Source organism: Dendrobates tinctorius, unplaced genomic scaffold (assembly GCF_039654945.1).
Source record: "Dendrobates tinctorius isolate UK_male_01 unplaced genomic scaffold, ASM3965494v1 ptg000020l, whole genome shotgun sequence".
NCBI lineage: Eukaryota > Metazoa > Chordata > Amphibia > Anura > Dendrobatidae > Dendrobates > Dendrobates tinctorius.
This window is the reverse complement of record NW_027361688.1, coordinates 12,253,584-12,274,761: the sequence shown is the minus strand read 5'-3', so window position 1 is coordinate 12,274,761 and position 21,178 is coordinate 12,253,584.

Sequence of the window (21,178 nt, the reverse complement as noted above, 5' to 3'; positions counted from 1 at the left end):
AAGTGTGTGCAGAGATTCGAAATCTCCCTTATCCTCTCGTCACTTTGGTCACAGCTGTGCCATCGAGCCTGTCACATAGCGCTCAGATATTCATTGGGCCTCACACAATCCACAAGTGTCCAGTGCCCAAAAGTGCGCGCAGAGATTCAAAATCTCCCTTATCCTCTCGTCACTTTGGTCACAGCTGTGCCATCGAGCCTGTCACATAGCGCTCAGATATTCATTGGGCCTCACACAATCCACAAGTGTCCAGTGTCCAAAAGTGTGCGCAGAGATTCAAAATCTCCCTTATCCTCTCGTCACTTTGGTCACAGCTGTGCCATCGAGCCTGTCACATAGCGCTCAGATATTCATTGGGCCTCACACAATCCACAAGTGTCCAGTGTCCAAAAGTGTGTGCAGAGATTCGAAATCTCCCTTATCCTCTCGTCACTTTGGTCACAGCTGTGCCATCGAGCCTGTCACATAGCGCTCAGATATTCATTGGGCCTCACACAATCCACAAGTGTCCAGTGTCCAAAAGTGTGTGCAGAGAGTCAAAATCTCCCTTATCCTCTCGTCACTTTGGTCACAGCTGTGCCATCGAGCCTGTCACATAGCGCTCAGATATTCATTGGGCCTCACACAATCCACAAGTGTCCAGTGTCCAAAAGTGTGTGCAGAGATTCAAAATCTCCCTTATCCTCTCGTCACTTTGGTCACAGCTGTGCCATCGAGCCTGTCACATAGCGCTCAGATATTCATTGGGCCTCACACAATCCAAAAGTGTCCAGTGTCCACAAGTGTCTGCAGAAATTCAAAATCTCCCCTGTCCTATAGACACCTTGTACCTTGTTTTACATTACTATATAGTTTGTTGGATTTTGTCTACATTTCTACCAAAAATGAGGAAGGCTGGTGGAAGAGGCCGTGGAATTGGGCGGGGGTTGGCAGCTGGTAATGATGGTGTTGGTGGTGGATCTGATGGTAGTGGCAAGAGCAAAATAGGACCGAATGCAGGAGGTGTTGAGCCTGCGTCATCGTCTGGCTACATAAGGCCTCGAACGCTTAGTTTTCTAGGAGTTGGCAAACCGCTTTTAAAGCCAGAGCATCAGGAAAAAGTTTTGTCTTACATTGCTGACTCAGCCTCCAGCTCTATCGCCTCCTCTTCTTCAGTTGTAAAAAGTAAAAGCACTGAGTCGTCATTGGAGGCTCATGTTCATGAACCACACCTTTCCTTGTGTCCTTCACCCCAACCAAGATTGAAGGATGACGCAGGCCATACTACTGATTACTCCATGGAGCTGTTTTCACATACCATGCCTGGATTATCAAGTCAAATGGTGAATTACCCAGGCCAAGATGAATCTGACATGGAGTGCACTGATGCACAACCGCTGATGGATGATTCTGCTGGTACATTCACTCAGAGCACTACATTGTCCTCGCAGTGTACAGAGCCAGATTCTGACCCTGATGAGACTCAGGTGCCCCTTCCCGCACACTATACCACCATACACGGTGACACAGAGGAAGGTGCACATGACATAGAAGAGGAGGTGATGGATGACCCAGTTGTTGACCCAGATTGGCATCCATTGGGGGAAGAGGGTGCTGCTTCCAATAGCTCAGATGAGGAGCATCCACAGCAGACATCGACATCGCAACAGCTGTTATCTGGCAGGCCCGTAGCACTCCAAAGACAGGTTCCAAACATCAAAAGAGTTGCTGGACAGCTTGTCCAGAGGGTCAAAAGATCACAGCGTGCTAGGCCGCAAAATGTCTGCCAAAGTAGGAAGAGTGCAGTGTGGCACTTTTTTGAACAAAATCCTCATGATCAGGCCAAGGTTATCTGTAAGAAGTGCGCAAAGACCTTTAGCCGAGGGAAAAATCTGAAAAATTTGAATACCAGTTGCATGCTTAGACATTTAACCAGCATGCACTTGCAAGCGTGGACACAACACCAAACCTCAAGTGCCACATGTGCAACTGATCACAACGAAGGTAGTCAGCAACGCTACATTGTTTCCCCCACTGTAAGCCCACCGGTTAGCACAGCAGCAAATGTTGAGGTGTCGTTGCAAGGCCACAGCAGTCAGGGAATCCCACTGTTATATCAACGAAAGACTGATTCTAGGCCATCAGAAAGAACACCAACTCCATCACCATCATCAACCCTCTCTCAGTCCGCCCTGTCCACCGCTACTTCCACCATATGCAGCTCTCAAGTCCAGATCACCCTCCCAGACACTATGAGTAGGTCAAGAAAGTACTCAGTCTCTCATCCGCGTACACTGGGTTTCAACGCCCACATTGCCAAACTAATCTCGTTTGAGATGATGCCCTTTCGGTTGGTGGAAAGCGCAGCTTTCCGTGAACTCATGGCCTATGCAGTACCACGCTTTGACCTACCCAGTCGCCACTTCTTCTCTCGCAAAGCCATCCCAGCCCTCCACCATCATGTGAAAGACCGCATTGTCCATGCACTCAAGCAGTCAATGAGCGGAAAGGTGCACCTCACAACTGATGCATGGTCCAGTCGGCATGGCCAGGGCCGTTACGTGTCCATCACTGCGCACTGGGTTAATGTGGTGGATGCAGGGTCCACAGGGGACAGCGGTGGTGGGACAGTGCTGCCTAGCCCACGGTATAGGAAACAGTTGGCTGTAGGCGTTCGACCCTCCTCCTCCTCCAGAAGCGAAAGCTCGTCCACAGAGCGCAGTCGTACGAGCACTCCATCTGCAGCTGCCACTGTTGCACACGATGTGTCCCCCTATCGAGCAGCTAGTGGAAAGCGTCAGCAGGCTGTGTTGCAGATGATGTGTTTGGGCGACAGACACACCGCCGAGGTGCTGGCCGAGTACTTGAAGCGACAAACTGAGTCATGGCTGGGCAGTGTACATCTTGAGGCAGGCAAGGTAGTTAGTGATAACGGTCGTAATTTTGTGGCAGCCATAGCCCTTTCAAAACTCAGCCACATACCTTGCTTGGCTCACACCTTGAACCTGGTGGTGCAGTGCTTCCTCAAAAATTATCCGGAGTTAACAGCCCTGCTCCAGAAGGTGCGAAGACTGTGCGCGCACATCCGCCGGTCGCCTGTACACTCCGTTCGTATGCAGAAGCTGCAGCGATTGCTCCACCTTCCCAACCACCGCCTCATTATCGACATTGCAACAAGGTGGAACTCCACCCTGCACATGGTGGAGCGGCTGTGCGAGCAGAGGCAGGCCATAATGCAGTTGTGGGAGGATACACGGCCAGGCACTTTGAGAGCAGACATGGAGTTGACAGGTGTGCAGTGGTCGAAGCTGAAAGACCTTTGTAAAGTCCTTCAGTGTTTTGAGGAATGCACACGGCTGGTAAGCGCAGACGACGCCATCCTAAGCATGAGCATCCCACTTATGCGTCTGCTCATGCAAACTTTGACGCACCTTAAGGAGCAGGCGTCTGCAGCCAATGTTGATGAGGAGGAAGAGGAGGAGGGAATCCTTGATGACATTCAGCCATTGTCTGCTTAGGGACCTCTCCTGGACGAGGTGGAGGAAGAAGAGGAGGAGGATGATGATAGTGATGATTACTTAGGGGAGGAGGATGCATCTCGTGGGGCAAGTGAAAATGTTGGCGTGGCAAGGTCTGGTACAGGGTTTGTGCGTGACTGGAGGGATGTGGATTTGCCAGAAAGTGCTCCTCCACCCAGCACTCGCAGTGCATCATTGACACCGGGAACATTGGCCCACATGTCAGATTATGCCTTGCAGATCCTTAAAAGGGACCCCCGCATTGCCAAAATGATGAACGATGACGACTACTGGTTGGCCAGCATCCTGGATCCACGCTATAAAGGCAAATTACAAAACATCATGCCACAGGAGAACCTTGACCTAATATTGGCTAATAAACAAGCAACTCTGGTAAATCGGTTGCTTGAGGCATTCCCAGCACACAGCAGCGATGATGGTTCTCACACGAGCCGTACGGGCCGGGGGCAGCTTGGCAGAGGTGTTCGTGGTGCACACAGCAGAAGTGGCGTTGGAGACAGGGGTTTCATGACAATGTTGTGGACTGATTTTTCAAATACCGCTCACACAACTGGTAATACTGTATCGATGGAAAGTGACAGGAGACAGCAGTTGTCAACTATGGTAACAAACTACTTTTCCTCCCATATCGATGTTCTCCCACACAGGTCATTCCCCTTTGACTATTGGGCCGCTAAACTGGACACCTGGCCTGAATTGGCCCAATATGCCTTACAGGAGCTCGCTTGCCCAGCTGCAAGTGTGCTATCGGAAAGAGTCTTCAGTGCAGCTGGATCAATCCTGACAGAAAAAAGGACCCGTCTGTCAACCCAAAATGTGGATGATCTAACCTTCATTAAAATGAACCATGCATGGGTTTCCAAGGATTTTGTCCCACCTTCCCCTGATGACACATAGGGTGACAGAAAAATGGCTTGCTTTGGTCCACCTCTTCCTGGGACTTCACCTATTTCGCCTTTTGCATCAGCTGAATGTCCAACATCAACATATGCCACTTTCTAAAACTCCCTAACTGTGCTGCCTCCCCCCCCATGGCCGGGGTCACCACCTAGCGCACGACACCGTGCGAGTGCCGTTGCCCTGGACAGGTGGGTAGGCCGACTCTTGGGCGCGGGCACTGGCACAGGGTCCCTCATAGTGCAATCAAGTGTCTCTGACGGTGGTGGTGCACACCCGCCGTCAGACACACCGCTGTACTATGAGGGGCCCAGTGCCAGTACCGACGCCCACGAGTGGGCCCCCCTTGCTTGGGCAGGGCCCCAGCATTTGCAATCTTTACCTCTCCCTGCTCCTCCGCTGTGTAATCTGGGCCGTCAAATCCATACTGTGCCTGACACCGTCTGAGCCTGCCTCCTGAGACATATATTTTGAATGTGTACGCTATCCATACATGTTATCCGGGGATACGGTACCCTTTAAAACCTTTGTGCAATCACGTGCAATCCATACTGGGCCTGACACCGTCTGAGCCTGCCTCCTGAGACATATATTTTGAATGTGTACGCTATCCATACATGTTATCCGGGGATACGGTACCCTTTCTAACCTTTGTGCAATCACGTGCAATCCATACTGGGCCTAACACCATCTGAGCCGGTCTCCTGATGTATAGACATAGATTTTGAATGTGTACGCTATCCATACATGTTATCCGGGGATACGGTACCCTTTCTAACCTTTGTGCAATCACGTGCAATCCATACTGGGCCTAACACCGTCTGAGCCTGCCTCCTGAGACATATATTTTGAATGTGTACGCTATCCATACATGTTATCTGGGGATACGGTACCCTTTCTAACCTTTGTGCAATCACGTGCAATCCATACTGGGCCTAACACCGTCTGAGCCTGCCTCCTGAGACATATATTTTGAATGTGTACGCTATCGATACATGTTATCTGGGGATACGGTACCCTTTCTAACCTTTGTGCAATCACGTGCAATCCATACTGGGCCTAACACCGTCTGAGAATGATAGATGGGGCCCACCATACACTGGAACATTCCAAAGGTGGACATCAGACACTGGAGCAGCATTTACAGGGCCCATTATACACTAGAGCATTAGAAATGGGGCCCAGTATGTTTGGAGCATTATTTGGGCCCATAAGACAGTAGAGCTTCATCCATGGGGACCAACATATACTGTAGCATTATGTGGAGCTCATCATATACTGTTTCAAACATATGGGACCAATGATTCTGTATGGAGAAATAGATGGGCCTCGTCATGAGATGTAAAAAGTGAGGTATTTTTCATTGTACTATACCGCTATTTCTCTGCCGTATCGGAGCATGATGAGTTGTGGTATGTGTTAAAGGGGCGCTCTTTCGCCCAGGGCACATGAAAACCTGCAGTCAGCCCTCCCCCCCCACAACTTTAGCCAAATAACCCCCATTTTTCAGTGCGTAACTTATGAAGTTAATTACGGTTGACAAGCTTAAGTAAGAAGAATTGATGCTTTTGGCATTCAAATGGGCACTGTAGGTGTGTTTCCTGTCCTCCTCTCACTGCCGACTTTTATTCCCCATTGACTTACATTGGGTTTCGTGTTTCGGGACGACCCCGACTTTTCCCTATAATCGGACGATCTTGCTCGACCCGACTTTTAGAAAAGTCGGGTTTCACAAAACGAAACGCGACCCTAAAAAAACAAAAGTCGCTCAACTCTACTAACGAGGATTTCAAACTGCATAAGACGTTTCTTTCAAAATGCTGGAAGCTTCATCTGCTGGGACCCCACACTGATCCTCAAATTAAATAAAGATGTCACAGTTCAAGGTAATTGCTGTTGCTCCACTACTGATTTTCCTAATACTCTTGGTCTCGAAAACTCTATGCAAAAGAACTTCCATAGAGACATTTATCCCGTGATGGGCATGGATCCTGGTGGTCAGATCACCACCAATGACCTTTTTATTGGCATATGCTATTGAGATGCTAGAAGGTTTTGAGATTGGAATACCCCCTTTAAAAAAATGACAATAGGTACAGCAATGTGGGCATATACCTTCTGGTTTTAATTGGCTTGTACGAACTAATAAAAGTACCATGAAGCATTCTGAGGGCTCTGTTTAGGCCATGAACGCGATGAAAGTATTTCAGCACAGTATGCTGAAAAATCACTGTGTTTTGTGTCTGCATCTGTGTACATAGCTATGGAGAAGACACATATACAGTACCCAGTCCTTAAAGTTCTCATTAGCCTTTATTTTATAACTTACCCTATAAGACATGGTAATTTTGGACTTTTCTTCCCAGTCTCTTTTATTTCTTCTGAAATCATTTACAATAATATCTAAATTTTTTTTTATACCGACTTTGCAGAGTATGACCTTTTGTCTTTTGTCTATGCTGAAAGTTAATGAATGCCAATCCATTCACATCTTCTGCACTCCGGCTGCTCATTCAATGTGTTTTTACAATGGGGATCAATGGAACCAAATTTGAAAAAGGGCAATTCTATATCCCCTGTGATCTTATATGACAAACACTTACTTTAGCAAAACAGACTAAATTGTGTGTCCATACCTGGTTATTGGGTAACGTGTCCTAAAACATTATAGACTAACTGGAGTCAGATTTTGCAATCAAAAGTTGGACCTACACAGTAAAGGGTACTTCACGCATAGCGAGATCGTTTGCGAGATCGCTGAAACGTCACAGGTTTGGTGACGGAACAGCGACCTCGCTATGTGTGACACATAGCGGCGACCGGCCCCTCGCTGCGAAATTGCTGATCGTGCTCGAATGTCCCAGGCCATTTTTTGATCGCTGGTGTCCCGCTGGCCAGCATGCATCGCTGTGTTTGACACCATAACAACGACAAGCGACCTTGTTGGTGACTCAGAACTCACGCCTATCGAGGTCTGAGTCGTCAGAATAGCTGCTGTGTGACAAGGTCCCAACGACCACCGAGGTCGTTATACGGATTGCTGCATCGTTGCTGCGTCATTGAGTAGATCTGCCTGTTTGACATCTTACTAGCGACCACGTAGCGACGCACCAGGTCCATGGCCTCTTAGGCAGCGGCAAGGGCATCAACAACCCACTAGAGCGAGAACAGGGTTTAGACCGGGAACAAGTCCCACAAGACTGCACAAAATTCCTGACATCACGAGATAAGGCGGGCCACCAAAAAGACCGACTCACCAAATCTCTGGTACCAAAAATACCCGGATGACCAGCCAATGCGGAGCAATGAACTTCAGACATCACTCTCTTCCTCCACTGGTCAGGAACATACAATTTTCCCATAGGACAACGCTCAAGTTTGTCCTCCAGGAATTTTTCCAGAGCACGTCTCAAATCGGGCGAGATGGCAGAAAGAACTACCCCCTCACCAAGGATGGTAGTAGGCTTGGTCACAATAGGAGAATCAGCAAAGAAACTCCTAGAAAGGGCGTCTGCCTTGACATTCTTAGTGCCTGGAAGAAAGGAGGCCACAAAATCAAAACGCGTAAAAAACAAGGCCCACCTAGCCTGTCTAGGATTCAAGCGTTTGGCCGACTCAAGGTAAATCAAATTCTTGTGGTCAGTGAGGACCACAACTTGATGTTTGGCTCCCTCCAACCAATATCTCCACTCCTCAAATGCCCATTTCAAGGCAAACAATTCCCGAATCCTTTGATCGTTACCAGGTCGTATCGTTGTCGGGATCGCTGGAGCGTCCCTATGTGTAACGGGACCCTAACTTACCTGATGCCAGGGTTCTGTACAACTGACTCGTTCACATTATGTTTTTTTTCATTCGGGTGCAGACCGGGTCGTCTACGAAACCCGCCTAAAAAAGTGTTAATAAGACACTCAAAAACATGAACATCTGCACTTCCAATCTCTTCAGATCTCCAAAGATGCCATGTGGATAAAAGAAACGTCTGTCCATTCTTTAGGTGTTTTCGGCTTCTATTGACAGTAGATGTCGATAGCAAATCTCAAAAGACCCCCTTTTTGACCATCTTGCCAGCGTTTTTGCTTCGAGGACAGCCATCAGTTTTGTCATTGTTGAACGGAGTTAAAAAAAAACAAAAAACTGGAAAACACCGCTGCAAAAAAATTACCCAAAAGCACTAAAAAAGGGCAAAAAAAAATAAATTTTATTTAAAGAGTAGATTGCAAGTGCCACCTGTTGGAGTGTAGAACCGTGAGCTATGTAGATGCCTTCAAAATGTCTAATAGGGAGACCCATCCATCATTGAAACCCCCAAATCTAAAAAAATAAAAACACTCTTCCATGATAAATCCATCAGAACGAGTGAAGTTATCAAGGGCCGTTGAACATTTCACGCACTTATTTTTCTCCAGTCTTGAGTATTTCAGACAGATTTATTTGATGAACGTCTATATAAATAGGCTGCAAGATATGAGTAATTGGAGAACCCTCAGTGTCCAAATTTAGTCTCCGTCTGTAATCAAAACTTCACGAGTACTTTCATCCGACATCTGGGTCCATTGGAAGTGTTGGAATCTGTGTCGCTTTCTCAAAGATCGATGGTCGTCGCATTAATTCCTTCTCGGGAAGGAACGTGATACGGCAAATGCAGCAGGAACAAATTCATTTTTTGGAAATTGAGGTCAAATCCATTTACCGAAAAGCTGTTACCAGTTAAAGCACAACGCATTCTTTTGTGTCTTTTTGATGACGGGTTCGATTTGATGTATTTAATCTTTGCATAATTACACTTTAATTTTCTATTGTGTGTAAGAAAACTAATTACTCCCTGAAATTGAGTTCAGCATTTTATCTTGTATAGTTTATCAGTGATTTTTTTTTTTTTTTGGCGGCGCAAAGCTTTAGCTAGCCATTATTTTTAAGAAGTTCAACTATATCCCGAAAATAATACATTTTGATAATTTAACATGTCAAGGTGATGGCTTATAGGACATTTCAGATATTCCAGGTTCCTGGTAATTTCTAATCAGTATTGCTACTTGCTTTTTTCCCACCGGTGACACCTTCATTATTGACAGCCTTGATGCTGACACATATGGCCTTGGATCAACCTGTGCAACCCTTCCAAATGTGATCTATGAGTACAGGGTAATAGCATATTCCTAGGAATGATTAAGACACTGTATTTTCTTCATCAGTGAGACGTCTATTTCTGACATCTCTGAAACTTCTATATTAACCCACCCCAACCATGTGCATAACCTTTGTTGCCAGTGACACATAAATCGAGTGTAATTGGATATGCCCTAGGGAATATTTAGACATCAGACATTTATCAATGGAGCCTCCTTGTCAGGCTCACTAGTTGAGGTGGCTCCTTAAACTCCAAGATCCGGTAGGCACATGGGCTATAGGCGTCAGTACAGCAGGCAGATGAAGCAGGCGGGAAACAGGTAACAGAGGTACTGGAAGCTGCAGGTAGACAGAGGACATCCTGGAGACTGCAGACTGGCAGAAGTGGTACTGGAAACAACAAACAGGTAGCAGGGGCACTGAATGCCAGAAGCAGATCAGAGGCGTTCAGTAAACTGCAAACCGGTAGCAGAGGCATTAGAAGCCGCAGGTAGACCGGGGACGTCTGGCCATACACAGACAGATAGCTGAGGTACTGGAAGAGACAGGCAGACAGGAGACGACTTGGAGACCACAAACAGACAGAAGAGGCACAGGAAACTACAAACAGGTAGCAGAGGCACTGAAAGCCGGAAGCAGACAAGAGGCATCCAGGAGACTGCAGACAGGTAGCAGAGGCAATGGAAGCCACAGGCAGACAGGAGACATCAAGGAGACCACAGACAAAAAGAAGAGGTAATAAAAACTGCGAACAGGTAGAAGTCCACAAGAAAACTAAGTCACTTAATACCAAGACGCAGGTATGTGTCTTGGTAGGCCTTATATAGGCCTAGATAAATGATCATATGGGAGTTTATAAGGGTACTTCCAAAGTCAGACATGGAGCACAAGAAATTTTAGTGGACCATGGTTAAGGGAGCAGAGTATGGACCTGTGACAGGTGTGTTACACTTATGCTTATGCCTGCTTGTTAACCCCCTCTACTGCCACCTCTGACACTTTCACTATGGATTTCCGGATGCCAGACAAATATATATATATATATATATATATATATATATATTGTAAGGATTCAACTCGCTTAGGTGCAGCGGGAGTCAAATATGAGGCACGTTCCTTTAAAATTTCACAGGGTTTATTACTCCATAAACCATAGACAGCACATAAACAGTCCTTAGCTGGGCTGTGTTCCCTCAGGTCCTGTGCACACAGGCCAGGGCAATGTCCAGAGCAGCGCTCTATCTGCAGCCGCAGACCCAGGAAGGCTTCTCCTTCCTTGGAGCACAGACCACTCTCTGTAGTGTCCCACCTGGACACATGGAAGTCTGTCCACCCTCTGGCAGACTCCCTCACACTCTCTCACATGTGCCAAACACCTCAATTACATAGCCCTGTAACCACACCCACAGGTGATCACATGGCTATGATATCACTAAAGGTTGTATTGCACATAGACACACACAGGCTTCCCTGACACAGTGTAACAGAAAGATCAGCAGTACCTCTGCTGATAAATACACCCTGGAGCCTGCATCCCAAGGCCACCCACCTTGAGACCCATAATGGTCATTTAGGACCCTGCTCCTGTTACCACACTGAATGTGCCTGTACACCCGTCCTGGGACACCCACACAGCGCCCCCTAGCTGACATAGTGGTCACTACACCACATACCTCCCCCCTCTGTTCAAACTTGTGGGGTTGAACACATGACATCACTCAGGTATCTTGAGACCTGGCACCCATGTCACCTTGCCCTACAAGTCGAGAGGACCATCTCCGTCTGTTTCGGTAGTCATGCTGCATCATATTTACGTTAGGCCACCCCCGCCCCCAGTGGTCAGTATCTCGGCCCTGGGCTTTGGCCTTCCCGTCAACGTCCGTCAGTGTGACCAGACACTCTTTAGTCTCCACCTGTGTGCAGTGCGCTCCGTCACCTGACCTTTCTCTCACTGGCCGGTTCTCCCAGTTTGTACGGTCATTAGTCCCACGTCCAGTTGGGCTAACTGGCTGGTCTGAGTCTGACCCTCTGTCACTATGTCCACCACCGGGTCTCGTGCATATGTCACTAAGATTAGAACGGCCACTTGCGGACTCTCGACGTTCTTGCCTTCGACTACCTGTCCTTTCATTCCTTGGAGGATCCCTTCGGGTCCTTACACCTTGGATTGGAGGTGGACGCCACCTGACGTTCTCTATCTGCTCATTCATCTGCAGTCGAACCTGTCTTAGCTGCTCAATCTCCTTCAGGTACGCTACCCGATATTCCAGGAGCATGCGAAGCTTCCCAATGCTTTCCACCGAACCAACCACAATGACAGGAACCATGTCATCTTCAACAACGATTTGGATTTCACCAGCAGGTGGGATCCTCACTCTCTTCACACTGGATCGATTAACCATCTCCTGCATCACCTTTCCAAGTCTGCCAACGACTTTCCCCACCAGATTTCTGGGTACCGGAATTATGTCTTCCACAAAGCCCAGCCGACTTTGAGCTTCCCTTGCAAGCTCCAGACGTCGAGCGGCTTTCCTATTACGCTCCACGAGCATCTGTTTCGTGCGGAGACATTGTAGGTGCATCTCCTTCAGGACAGCCACCGTTCTCTCTGTGTCTTCCGTTTCTGCCAGTATCACCAACTAGTTTGTTTCTGGTGCCCAGCTCACACTATAGGCCTTTACTGCCTTTTTAAAGGTCTCATGCACACCTTCGCTGGCACACACTTCTCGCACGTCTTCGGGTATCTCCATCACGCACTTGAAGGTCATGGACTTGCTCTCATCCTGGACAGATGGCTCTGGGTTCCCCACGGACACTTCCCTCATGGTATCTGCCAAGACCGGGTGACTGTCTTGTGCAGCTCTTGGCTCACCATCTTCCTGAGATTTACAGTCTTCAGGACCCTTTTCCAAGATGGGCTTTGGCAGTTCTGCCTTGCTATCAGTCGGGCACGGCTGCTGTACGTCTTCGCCCATCCACTTCTTCTCCCGTAGAAGACCTTTTACTACTCCACTGAGTTCTTGCAGAACTTTATCTCACTCCTCTGCCAGGTAGCGATGCTGATCCTCTCTCCTGAGAATCTCCTGTTGATGCTTCTCTTGGGCCTCTCTGAGCACCTCCATATCTTCCAACAGGGTCTTGTTCATGGTTTTACACGCTGACAGGTGACCTCTGAGCTCAGAGACTTCCTTCTCCAGCTCATCCACTCTGTGCTCAGCTGCTTGCCTTAGGACTCTTTCCCGTTCGACATGTTCTGTTACAGTCTCCTTTATCAGCTGTATCTCACGATCTTGTTCTCTTTTGGCCAGCACGTGTCTCACCACTACCTCTTTAATTATATCAAAGGGTACCACTGGGTCAGTCACACCAGTTGAGTGAACCCTCCAGTTACCGTCCAGCACTAATGTGTCTAGTCCAGTCATCTCATCTCCCAGCCCACCATCTGTCTTATCACGAGATGTCAGGTCCGTCAGTTAGGCAGATGTACTTCTTCCTCTGGTCAGTTCTACCTCTGACCTGTCCATGTCAGGAGCCGTCACTGTCTCAGTGTCTGCTTGCCCCACAGTCGAAGCATCTCCATCGTCCGACCAAACGTCATCAAACAAAAGAAAGTCCTGGCCCCTCTCCCAGGCATAGACTAAGTCCCGTGGTATCCCTCTACCTTGGCACTCACCACCTTTGGTCCCCTCAAACACTACTCTGTCTACTGCGTAGTTCACCGTGACCCCGTGTTTGCAACGAACCCTGACGTTTTTCTCGGTCAGAGAGAAAATGAGAGGAGTTCATGTCAGAGTCACCTGACTCTCTGATTCCAGCCGACCAAAGGCTCCTTCCCGGTGCAGCATCACTGTACACATCTGTGGCCCATCATTACTCCCCGGAAAGGATATTCCACATTCTGAAAAAAACCTGCACATACACTGCGGTACTCCAGACATACCTACTGAGTCACCCAGTGCTGTCACTTCTTCACACTTGGCCCCTTTCTGGACCACCACCCCACTTTGGGTTGCCACTCCAATTTGGGTCGCCGCCCCCTTTTGGGACTCCACCCCTTTTTGGGTTACCACTCCAATTTGGGTCACCGCCCCCTTTTGGGACCCCACCCCTTTTTTGGCTACCACTCCCTTTTGGGTCACCGCCCCCTTTTGGGACTCCACCCCTTTTTTGGTTACCACTCCCTTTTGGGATTTCCCCATGTCCGTTCTGCAGAACTTCTTATGCCACAGTTCACACCACACAGTTTGTCTCTCACGATACCAGACAAGTCCTTGCTGGCACCACCACAGCTTCTGCTGTCACAAACCACCGGCACCTCCGGCTGCTGTTAACACACACTGCGACTGGTGTCACTGCAGTTCCTGCTGTGCCGTCTTCGTGGACCCGCCGATCCACCAGAAGCCGCTTGTCCCCTTCGTAACCCCGCCGGGTTACCGGAAGCCGCTTGTCACCCTCAAAGATAAAAAAAACCACAAAAGTGCGCCCATAGGGCCTTACCAGTGCAGGTATAATGGGTATAAGGACATAATACAGGGTACTCACCCTTAATAGTTGTGTAAAGCCACAACTACTGTATCCGCTTAGTCACATGCAATAAAGCTGCAGCAGGATGGTGTAGACAGACAGCGTCTGCTACCAATGCTCCGAGGGCAGATCCCTTAAAGAAAACACCAGGTCCCTGTGCTGCAAGACTTTCGTGACCCCACTGAGCCACAGCAAGCACCTTCAGGTTTTGTAGAGGAAAAGAAAAAAAACAAGAGAGAAAAAAAAAACCACATGCACAGTCGCTCACGTGTCCTGTCCGTGTGCCATTCAGGACGTACCGTCTGTGCTCCTGGGAATCGCTGCCCGCAGTCTGTCACCAATTGTAAGGATTCAACTCGCTTAGGTGCAGCGGGAGTCAAACATGAGGCATGTTCCTTTAAAATTTCACAGGGTTTATTACTCCATAAACCATAGACAGCACATAAACAGTCCTTAGCTGGGCTGTGTTCCCTCAAGTCCTGTGCACACAGGCCAGGGCAATGTCCAGAGCAGCGCTCTATCTGCAGCCGCAGACACAGGAAGGCTTCTCCTTCCTTGGAGCACAGACCACTCTCTGTAGTGTCCCACCTGGACACAGGGAAGTCTGTCCACCCTCTGACAGACTCCCTCACACTCTCTCACATGTGCCAAACACCTCAATTACATAGCCCTGTAACCACACCCACAGGTGATCACATGGCTATGACATCACTAAAGGTTCTATTGCACATAGACACACACAGGCTTCCCTGACAGTGTAACAGAAAGATCAGCAGTACCTCTGCTGATCAATACACCCTGGAGATGGCATCCCAAGGCCACCCACTTTGAGACCCATAATGGTCATTTAGGACCCTGCTCCTTTTACCACACTGAATTTGCCTGTACAACCGTCCTGGGACACCCACACAGCGCCCCCTAGCTGACATAGTGGTCACTACACCACTATATATATATATATATATATATATATAGTGGTACAGTAAAGGGTGTTTTACTGGATGGTAGATATGTTTCTCCTAGCAGATTAATGTTTGGCCGGGTTTTTCCCTAAAGACAGGACCTGCGATGATGTCAGGGTCACGTGATCAGCCCATGTGATGTCTATCTCACTGGTGGGAGGGGTTGGGCCCTATGTAATGGAGGTTGGTAATTGCCACAAGGTGTGAGTGTGTTTCTGGAAGTTACAGGAACTTGGCTACACTCAGCCTGAAACTGGTATATAGGATCCCCATGCTGCAGGACTATCGCAGCAAGACTCAGAAGAACCCCGGGAATGGCACCTGGTGGATGCCGCAGGACCTGGCAGCCGCTTAGTTAAGCCCGTCCCGTGCAAGGGGTGAGTCTGGGACCAATGGTTCTCCAAGCTGGAGTATGTGTTTGATTTCCCTTATGTTCTGTTAAGCTGCTGGTTACTAAGTGACATTAAACGACTGAAACTGGACTTTATGCCTGTGTGTTGCCTCGTTACTGCCGCCCTGCCATTACCTACCAGAGCGAATCCCTACAATATATATAAATATATATACACATTTGTGTGAAAAAGTGTTTGTCTCCTTCGTGATTTCTTATTCTTTTGCATGTTTGTCACACTTAAATGTTTCCGATGACCAAGCAAATTTAAATATTAGACAAAAACACAAGTGACCACAAAATTTAGTTTTTAAATGAAGGTCTTTATTATTAAGAGAAAAGAAATCCAAACCTTCAGGATCCTGTGTGAAAAAGTGAATGCCCCCTATACCTAGTTACTGGTTGGGCCACTCTTAGCAGCAACAATTGCAATCAAGCATTTGCGGTAACTGACAATGAGTCTTTTACAACGCTCTGGAGGAATGTTTACCCATTAATCTTTGCAGAATTGTTGTAATTTAGCCACATTGGAGGGTTTCCAAGCACGAACCGCCTTTCAAGGTCATGGCACAGCATCTCAATCAGATTAAGGTCAGGACTTTGACTAGACCACTCCATAGTCTTAATTTTGTTTTTCTTAAGCCATTCAGAGGTGGACTTGCTGGTGTGTCTTGGATTATTATCCTGTTGCATAAACCAAGTGCGCTTCATCTTCAGGTCACAAACAGATGGCCGGACATTCTCCTTCAAGATTTTTTTTAGTAGACAGCAGAATTCATGCTTCCATTTACCACAGCAAGTCTTCCAGATCCTGAAGCAGCAAAACAGCCCCAGAACATCACACTACCACCACCATATTATACTGTTGGTATGATGTTTCTTTTCTGAAATGCTGTATTACTTCTACGCCAAATGTAATGGGATATATATATATACAGTGGGGCAAAAAAGTATTTAGTCAGTCAGCAATAGTGCAAGTTCCACCACTTAAAAAGATGAGAGGCGTCTGTAATTTACATCATAGGTAGACCTCAACTATGGGAGACAAACTGAGAAAAAAAAACAGAAAATCACATTGTCTGTTTTTTTTTCATTTTATTTGCATATTATGGTGGAAAATAAGTATTTGGTCAGAAACAAGCAATCAAGATTTCTGGCTCTCACAGACCTGTAACTTCTTCTTTAAGAGTCTCCTCTTTCCTCCACTCATTACCTGTAGTAATGGCACCTGTTTAAACTTGTTATCAGTATAAAAAGACACCTGTGCACACCCTCAAACAGTCTGACTCCAAACTCCACTATGGTGAAGACCAAAGAGCTGTCAAAGGACACCAGAAACAAAATTGTAGCCCTGCACCAGACTGGGAAGACTGAATCTGCAATAGCCAACCAGCTTGGAGTGAAGAAATCAACTGTGGGAGCAATAATTAGAAAATGGAAGACATACAAGACCACTGATAATCTCCCTCGATCTGGTGCTCCACGCAAAATCCCACCCCGTGGGGTCAGAATGATCACAAGAACGGTGAGCAAAAATCCCAGAACCACGCGGGGGACCTAGTGAATGAACTGCAGAGAGCTGGGACCAATGTAACAAGGCCTACCATAAGTAACACACTACGCCACCATGGACTCAGATCCTGCAGTGCCAGACGTGTCCCACTGCTTAAGCTTGTACATGTCCGGGCCCGTCTAAAGTTTGCTAGAGAGCATTTGGATGATCCAGAGGAGTTTTGGGAGAATGTCCTATGATCTGATGAAACCAAACTGGAACTGTTTGGTAGAAACACAACTTGTCGTGTTTGGAGGAAAAAGAATACTGAGTTGCATCCATCAAACACCATACCTACTGTAAAGCATGGTGGTGGAAACATCATGCTTTGGGGCTGTTTCTCTGCAAAGGGGCCAGGACGACTGATCCGGGTACATGAAAGAATGAATGGGGCCATGTATCGTGACATTTTGAGTGCAAACCTCCTTCCATCAGCAAGGGCATTGAAGATGAAACGTGGCTGGGTCTTTCAACATGACAATGATCCAAAGCACACCGCCAGGGCAACGAAGGAGTGGCTTCGTAAGAAGCATTTCAAGGTCCTGGAGTGGCCTAGCCAGTCTCCAGATCTCAACCCTATAGAAAACCTTTGGAGGGAGTTGAAAGTCCGTGTTGCCAAGCGAAAAGCCAAAAACATCACTGCTCTAGAGGAGATCTGCATGGAGGAATGGGCCAACATACCAACAACAGTGTGTGGCAACCTTGTGAAGACTTACAGAAAACGTTTGACCTCTGTCATTGCCAACAAAGGATATATCACAAAGTATTGAGATGAAATTTTGTTTCTGACCAAATACTTATTTTCCACCATAATATGCAAATAAAATGAAAAAAAACAGACAATGTGATTTTCTGGATTTTTTTTTCTCAGTTTGTCTCCCATAGTTGAGGTCTACCTATGATGTAAATTACAGACGCCTCTCATCTTTTTAAGTGGTGGAACTTGCACTATTGCTGACTGACTAAATACTTTTTTGCCCCACTGTATATATATATAACAGTAACATTTAACAGTAATATTTACCATCAGAGGATTGACACCCTCCTTTGCTGCCACGTAAGCAATCTTTTTTTCCCATGACTTATAGTTCTGAGATGATGGTGAAATTTCTAAAATACCATAATAAACTATGAGATCTCCTGCTCCTCTCCGATAAATGTTTTTTTGCTACTTCCCTGCCTTTATTTCCACCATTGACACTTCCATTTCTATCTTCTCTGATGCTGTCACTATGGCCTTTCAACTGTGCATTTTAAAGGGAACCTGTCACCCCCCCAGGCGTTTTTAAGTAAAAGAACCACCTTGTGCAGCAGTAATGCTGCATTCTGTCAAGGTTGCTCTTTTATTTAGCATCCCTTTCACCGCAGAAATAATCATTTGGAAAATTGGTCAGACATACCTGAAGTTAGACCGGGGGGCAGGTCTTCCCCCCTCGGACATCCATCAGTCATTTCTTCCTTCAGTCTTTTCTCCGCCTCCTCAGCGTTCATTTGAAATCCTGGTGCCTGCGCTGTACTATATTTTCTGGGGCATGCGCAGTTAGCGCTGCCCGTGCTCTGACATCACATCGTGTCCTTCCTATCGCGCCTGCATGGACGCGCGGCCAGAGATCCCGCCCCGCAGTCTCTTCTGATTTATTCACACTGCGGGGCTGGGAATATTGGGCATGCGCAGTAGTTCTCTGAGGCTCTCCCTCAAATCCCTCTGCTTCTTTCCTACTGTGCAGCGTCATAGGAATTAGTGATGAGCTGACGATTCCTATGACACTGCACAGTAGGAAAGAGGCGGAGGGATTTGAGGGAGAGCCACAGAGAACTACTGCGCATGCCCAAGATTCCCAGCCCCGCAGTGTGAATAAATCAGAAGAGACTGCGGGGCGGGATCTCTGGCCGCGCGTCCACGCAGGCGCGATAGGAAGGACATGATGTGATGTCAGAGCACGGGCTGCGCTAACTGCGCATGCCCATTAAAATATAGACAGCGCAGGCGCCAGGATTTCAAATGAGCGCCGAGGAGGCGGAGCAAAGACTGAAGGAAGAAATGACTGATGGATGTCCGAGGTGGAAAGACCTGCCCCCCGGTCTAACTTCAGGTATGTCTGACCAATTTTCAAAACGATTATTTCTGCGGTGGAAGGGACGCTAAATAAAAGAGCTGCACAAGGTGGCTCTTTTACTTAAAAACGCCTGGGGGGGTGACAGGTTCCCTTTAGCCCTCATTCCCAGTGACCCATAATACCAAGATAAGATACAGGAGGTTTGAGGAATTACTAAGCCACTGTCCACTTTCTGCTATGATGATTGTTTTTTTTCCCACCAGTCACATCTCCATTTTTCCCCCTGTGACATCTCAATTTCTGACAACCACTCTGGCCCTTCTCTTTGGCCTATAAAAGTCAGGATAATGAGATACGACCCAGGAATTAAAATACTAACCATGTTATAGCATAAATATCTAAAGCAGCAAGCTTTTCTCATTCACCGTGGCCTTTTTATATTAGAAAATAACAGGATCATATTATATTTTATTTAAAGCCTTGAAAACTAAAATCTGTAGAGAAAGCTGCATAGACTGTAATTCCTGCAGCGGTTATAAATGTTAATGATGGGTAAATGTTCCCAGATGTCTGGTGACAGATCGGCTCAGCAGCTGCATTGAGCTTCATTAGATTACATGGCACATGCTCCCTCCACCAGGCACATATGTGGGAAGTTCTCAGCATCCCATCCCTCCATAGTATTAGATATTTATAGCAAAACGAGACTTTTGCCTTCACAGAAGTCTCATGTGTTTAACTTAACGGGGCCAAAAAATCAAAAGGATGTGACAAATGTAGCTTGGGAACTATGTTTTTTAATAAGACCACTTTAGACGACATGCATGAAAGAAATCATCTAAGCACAATAGTGAGCCTGCCGAAAAGCATCTGATTAATCCTGTGAACCCTGCTGAGCAGTTGTGGATTCTTTTTCTAGTATAGTCATTTACCAAAAAAGGGTAGAATTCTCAATATTTTGGGCCATTCTAGTCTGACCTGGGTCTAAAGAAAGCCCAATGCGTCAGCCACCAACAGGCTCCTTACCCTTTTCAGAGTGTAACTACAAAGCTGTGTGCCATGTATTGCAACCACCAAGCTGTGCACTCATTTCTGACTGTAACTGTGTATTGCATCCAGCGCATTCTTATACCAATGAAGTGTTGAAGTCCCATCATTCCCCTACATACTAATCTGACTCAAGCCTACAGGGAGCCCAATGCACTATGGGTTTCTCTATAACCAGCAAGCTGTTCACCTATTTGAGGCTGAACCTGCAATCTGTGTATCATAAGTTGTAACCTGTTATGAATGAGTCACCGGAGGAGGAAAAAACAAAAACACAAGCTAAGTCCAGAAAACCGGAGAGGTTGGTAGCTAGCGGATTGCAGACCCCTGATCCTATTCACCACAGCTAACAGTAGCCGTGGGGGGTTCCTACGGTGCCCTAGACCCCTCGTCACAGCCGGAGAGCTAAATAAGCCTAAGGAAAGAAAGGGGAAATCTAAACTGCCCCAGAGCAGACACCAAGGCAACAGACAGCCCCCAACATGTATTGTCGGTGAAAAACAGATGAAAACACAAACACAGACAGAAAGACAGGCTGAGAAAATGATGGGGCCCAACTAACTAGATAGGAAAGGACAGAAAAGATGCTGGCTGCAATCACGCAAAAACCCTGTCAAAAATAATGTCCAACACGTCTGATAGAAAAGGCCCTGAAGTCACTAGACTTCAAAATGACTATATCAGCACTCAGGTATATTCTGAAGACAGAGCAAAGAGATCAACTGATCAGAGACAAAAATGGAGTTCAGCCTGTCCCAACCAGGGCAGGCTGAACACAAACACTAAGTAAACAGACAAACTCTCATGGAAAAATAACAGAGCAAAAACTTAGCTTTTAGTAGACAGGAACTAAACTGGATGCCAGAGCTCAGAGCAGAAAGGATCACCAGCAAACCCTGCAGGGAGTCGGCTGCCTTATATCCACTCAGAAATTCCAGATGTCCAATCACACTCCACCTGTTCAGATGACAGGTTCTTCCCATCCAGATCAATTTCACTACCTCCTTTCACCAGCAGAGGGAGTTCATCAGACATCAGAGGTGAAGGAGAAAATGAACTCATAACAGTACCTCCCCCTTGAGGAGGGGTCACCGAACCCT